Source organism: Phoca vitulina, unplaced genomic scaffold, assembly GCF_004348235.1.
Source record: "Phoca vitulina isolate PV1807 unplaced genomic scaffold, GSC_HSeal_1.0 scaffold10, whole genome shotgun sequence".
In the NCBI taxonomy this organism is placed as follows: domain Eukaryota; kingdom Metazoa; phylum Chordata; class Mammalia; order Carnivora; family Phocidae; genus Phoca; species Phoca vitulina.
This window is the reverse complement of record NW_022589713.1, coordinates 50277353-50282705: the sequence shown is the minus strand read 5'-3', so window position 1 is coordinate 50282705 and position 5353 is coordinate 50277353. Positions and strand designations below refer to the sequence as shown.

The 5353-nt window shown below is 49.8% G+C and overlaps 1 pseudogene; it reads left to right on the top strand.

The window, feature by feature from the left end:
- Positions 1–1185: 1185 nt before the first annotated feature.
- LOC116635265 lies at positions 1186–4584 on the top strand (annotated as a pseudogene).
- Positions 4585–5353: the final 769 nt, after the last annotated feature.

The window sequence follows — 5353 nt, the reverse complement described above, 5'->3', positions numbered from 1 at the left end:
GGTCTGTGGTAGACTAGCTGGCTGATGTGAACCACTATCTCGTGGGCCGTGAGGAAAGTCCAGTCAGTGTCCAACAAGACGGGGTGGCTCTGGGTTTGAGCCCTGGCTCTGCTCTTGGTCTGACTGAGCACTACATTCTGGGTCACCCCTGGCCCACCAGCCTTCTGGCAGTGATGTTTGTTAACTGGACACCCAGCCACTGTGTAAATGCCCCATGAGGATTCTGAACAGATTCCGCACCACACAGTTGCTCTGCTTGCATCCCAAGGGGCTTTCCCACGTGAGGAAGCCTCCCACGAGCTTCATTCCCCTGAACTCCCCCAAGCAGAAGCACTGTATCCCCAGCTGAAACAGGACAGGCTCTGGGACAGAAATGCAGGTTCCTGTTCTCACTCCAACACTTACCACTGGCATGGTCTCAAGCAAGCAATTCACTTATAATCTTCAATTTCCTCATCTCTTGTGTGTGGTTCCCCACCTCATGGGGTTTTAAATCCAATGCAGTAATCCTAAACGCACCTCAGATGGCACTTGCCATGTAGTAGGTGCTTACTGAATGCTAGTTGGATTCTTTCCTATGACATTCCCCCACAGAAGCTAGTAAGCCATCATCTGAAAGCCTGAGGGACAAGGGGAGAAGAAATGCCACCTAGGACCCACCGTCCCTACCCTGTACCCCTTTGTGTTCAGTTCAACAAGCTGGTTCTCCTGACCAGGCACTGTGCTTGACTGAAGGTTGCAAAGGGGAAGGAGACAGTCTAGTATGAAATATGGACACAGACTGGCAGTGGAAGAGGAGGTTCCACAAAGAGTGAAGGTGTGTCATCTGTCAAGACCCTCCAGCATTGGGACACCTGGGTGGCTCAGTTGTTAAGCAGCTGCCTTCGGCTCAGGTCATGATCCCAGGGTCCTGGGATCAAGCCCCGCATTGGGCTCCCTGCTCAGCAGGAAGCCTGCCTCTCCCTCTCCCACTCCCCCTGCTTGTGTTCCCTCTCTCGCTGTGTCTCTGTCAAATAAATAAATAAAATCTAAAAAAAAAAAAAAGACCCTCCAGCATTAACATGACGCTGAGTGGGGAGAGGGTGGTGGGCAGTGACTGGAGGGCAGCCCCAGCCTATGGAAAAGACTCCTGTTCTCAAAACCTAAGTAGGGCCCTTCTGCCACAGCAGCCATTGAAGAGAAGCTGCCATGGCTCTGCGCTACCCCATGGCCATGGGTCTTCACAGGGGCCACAGGACAGCCAAGAATGTGAGCAAGCTGACGCACCACGACCGCCCACAGCACCTCACCAAGCACGCCAAGTTCATGCAGGACATGATTCAGTGGGTATGCAGCTTTGCCCTCTATGAGCAATGCACCAAGGAGCTGCTCAAGGTCTCCAAGGACAAGTGGGCCCTCAAGTTCATCAAGAAGGGGCCAGACTCACATCCACACCAGGAAGAAGTGCGAGGAGCCGAGTAATGTCCCAGCCACATAGGAAGGCTTCCAAGGCTGCCAAGAAGGACTCAGCCCCTCCTCCAGCTCTGTGCATAATAAAACCTTTACAGAAGAAGAAGCGGGGTGGGGGGGGGGGGGGAAAGCTTTCCAGTGCCAATGTATTGAATTCTTCGCCCAAAGGGCTTTCTCATCATTGTGTACTGTTTTGGTTGTTGTCTGTTTATTGTATAGAAAGCACTTCAATTAAGTTTGTGTAAGTGGCACAAAACAATTATTTTGTGTTGCCCATGATGCTATGGATCAGGAATCTGGACAGGGGCGGGTAGGATGGCCTGTCTCTGTTCTGTGACAGCTGGGGCCTCTGCAGGATCCTGGAATCATCTGGAGTTTCCTTCACTCCAGTCTGGCATTGGGGCTGGCGTGACTTGACGTCTGAGCTCCGGTGGGACTGTCACTGAAGCAACTCCGTGGGGCCTTTCTGAGAGGCTCTGGCTTTCCGGTGCGGCGGCCGGGTCCTGAGAGGGTGAGCAAGCTTGCCAGGAGAGCCAGGCGGAACCTGCCTGGCCTGCGAGACGCGGACTCGGAGCCACACAATTCCACCGGACTCTGCTGCACACCCAGACTCAAGGGGAGGGCCCAGAGGTCCCACCACTTGATAGGAGGAAGGACAAAGGATAATAACCCTCTCACAGGTACATAGAGTGCTGGGGGGTAGCCCAGCCAGTTTTGTGTATTTCTATCTGTCCCACTCCAAGTCTAAGAACCCCCAGAGCATGAACTGAGTCCTAGTCACCCTTGGCCCAAGCTCATAGTCCAGAGGCAGGCAGTCGGGGACCCTGTCATACTGCAGGACCTCAGACGAGGGCTCTGGTGCATGCAGTTTAGAGAGGGGATGTTCCGAGGAGAGAGGGAGTGAGGGAAGAACAAGGGCAGGGGAATAAAGATAAGCCAGGAGACTAACTTCAAAAACAACCACTATTTACTTAGTTCACAATTCTGCTGGGCAGGTCTGGTCTGGACTAGGCTCTGCTGATGTTGGCTGGTCTCACTGCCATGTCTGAGGTCAGGCAGTAAGTCAGCTGAGGCACCTAGTTCCAGAGAAACACACATATTCATCGTATCACAAAGTTGGTCTCACCTTGAGTCAGGGGGGCCAGACTTACTACCTGAAGCTGTGTCAGCCAGCCATTGGCTGCAGGCTGCCATGGGCAGGGAGAGGGACTAGCTGTGCTCTGAGGGACTCGTGGAAGGGAGCCAAAAACAAGGGAAGAGGGGCGTCTGCAAGGTTGCAACCAGTGCTCACAGACGCTGGAGACTGGGGCAGGCATCATCTGCATCTGCTATAGGTCTCTAAACTGAGGCCTGAAGGATAAGATTGGGCCCCCTGAAGGGTGGGGAAAGTGTCCTGGGTGAAGCTGACCGTATTTGCAGATGGCCAGAGACACAAGAGAGCAAGGCCAGCCCAGACATGTGGGTGATGCGGGTGGACAGTGTTGAGAACACAGGGGGTGCACAGGTGTCCGGGAACCTGATGTGAAGTGTCTCATATGATTGTATATAATGAGGGTAACATTTTTGAGGCATTAGCCCAATATTTCTGTATCAGTCAGTATAGGCTAAGTTACATCACATAACAAAAAACACCCCAATCTTTGTAGTTTAAAGCAAGATTATTTCTTATTCTTGCTACATCCTTTGCCATCTGTCAGGGGTCTCGGTTGTTTTCACACAAGGCCCCAGGTTGACAGAACAGCCACCACCCAGAGCATTCCTCCCATAGTTGCCAAAGTGCAGTGATAGCCCACCCCCCAAACAACAACAATAAAAACCAGACTTGAATTGTGAAAGCGTCGTTAGGAATAGAAAGTCACCTCAAAAATCCTGAAATTACTCTTCATCAAGGAGATAGATCAGTCCTAAACATATATTCATATAAATAAAATATATAAAGAGAAAAATGATAGAACGATAAAGAGAAATGGACAACCCTTTATCAGAGAGCCCTGAAAAGCTGATGGGATAGTAAAACGGAGATAAATCATTAGAGACATGTTTGCATTTGGCGATCCAAAGTAAACTGACAGGGAAACTAGAAACTGTCTTGGGGTGGCTTCGTGAGGCATGGGGGGCAGGGGTCTTCAAGGTTGGGAGGTCCAATAGGAGCCAGACCCACATTACGTTGGGGGGCTCTGATCCTTAGGGTACGAGTGGAACAAATGGAAACCACCTTCCTTTGTCTGAATCCCAGGGGATGGAAGGACAAGAGCTTGGATGTGCAGCAAGACAGGAATAAGTGATAGGACCCCTCCCTGAGGTTGTGAGCACAGGCCAGCCCTTGTGTGGATCTGTGGTCTAAACTTGCATTACTGAGCTAGTCCACTAAACATCAGGCTGTGAGCTGAAGTATTGCGCAAAACTGATAATGCCCCTTTGTGTCTGACAGAAGCAAACTCAGAATCATCTTTGGAATAAGGGCAGCTTCCTCCCACATCTTGGGAAATCCCCCCAAATAATATTCAGGGTCAAAGAGCAGTCACAGTCAAATATAAGCAAACACACACACAAAAACAAAGCAATATAAACTAGAACCAGCAGAAACAGACCCACACAGGCTTCAGATATTGAAATTATGAGACATATTTTAAAATAAATACAATATTTAAAGACCAATAAACAATGTCTGCAGGAAATAGGAAGCTATGATGAGACCTCACAGATTTGTGAAAGAACTAAATAGAACTTTGGGAACTACAAAATAAAGTAGCTAAATTTTCATCTGTACCATGAAGGCAGAGCACTTTGAGTCCAGAGGGGGGAAACGCAGACTTAAAGCCACACAGCCAGTTAGTTGTCAGCACAGACAAAGCCAGGGCTCAGATCCAGCTCACCTGTGGCCTCCCCCACCCCCCCGCCCCGTCCTCCCCTCCCCTACCTTCCCCAGTTATTCCAGCGGGTAAGCAAGGCCTCCACTGGGGAGAGCTGCCTCTCTGCTGAGTCGTCTTGAAGAATATTTTGCCTTGGATTTGTTCATCCATTAAAAAGAAAGGGAAGTAGAAGCTTGGATTTTTTGCAGGAATTTTTGTTACAAAATTCCTTTTGTGTCAGAATCCCACGAATTCCTCTCTTGCAGGAATCTACAATACATGAACTTATTTCCTTCCTCAACTCTTGAAACTTATAACTTTTGTTTTATTTTGATTGCTGTTATTATGGAAAATGGTGGGGGAGAGCTGTTCTTTCCAACTCCCACCCGGAGAAAACATGTCCCTGAAAATCCCCGCATCTTCACGCTAAATGTACCAAGAAGCTCAGTCTCCTTGGGACAGAGGCCCCTCTCCAGAAAGAGGCTGTTTTTCTTGGTCCTAACTCTGCACGCTAAGGCAATTATCTCACCCAAGGGTTTTTGAGATGAGGGGCAATTTCCTGTTTTGGCGACACCGTTGGTGACACTTCGCCTGTACTCTCCCGATGTCAGAGAGTGGTCATCGTGGAGCTTCTGCAGTGTGGCCCTGGTCTCCCAAAGCAGTCGTTCCTGATGATCACAATACCCAACAAAGAAGAGAAATGTCCCACTTTTAATTAGGCGGAGGACACAAGTAAATATCCGGGGCGCGGTGTCAGAAATGCAGACTTGCAGATTGGGACCACGTTGGCAAAACATTCTGTGAGCCTTGGGGGCAGAAGAGGAAATGTGTAGGGCAGATAGTAAGCACCCACAGGTGCCTGAAGAGCGAGGTTGCCCTGAAGGTGATTTGTGCAGGGGCTGCTAATTCTTTCTGCAGTTACATTCCTCTCTATGCCCCGTAGCTCGGAATAGTCTACGCATTTGTTTCCCACTGACCGAGAGAGCCTGCGTGTAAGGTACATGTGATTTTCATTCTTGTATCCTCAGTACCCAGGCCAGCGCATCTAGCCC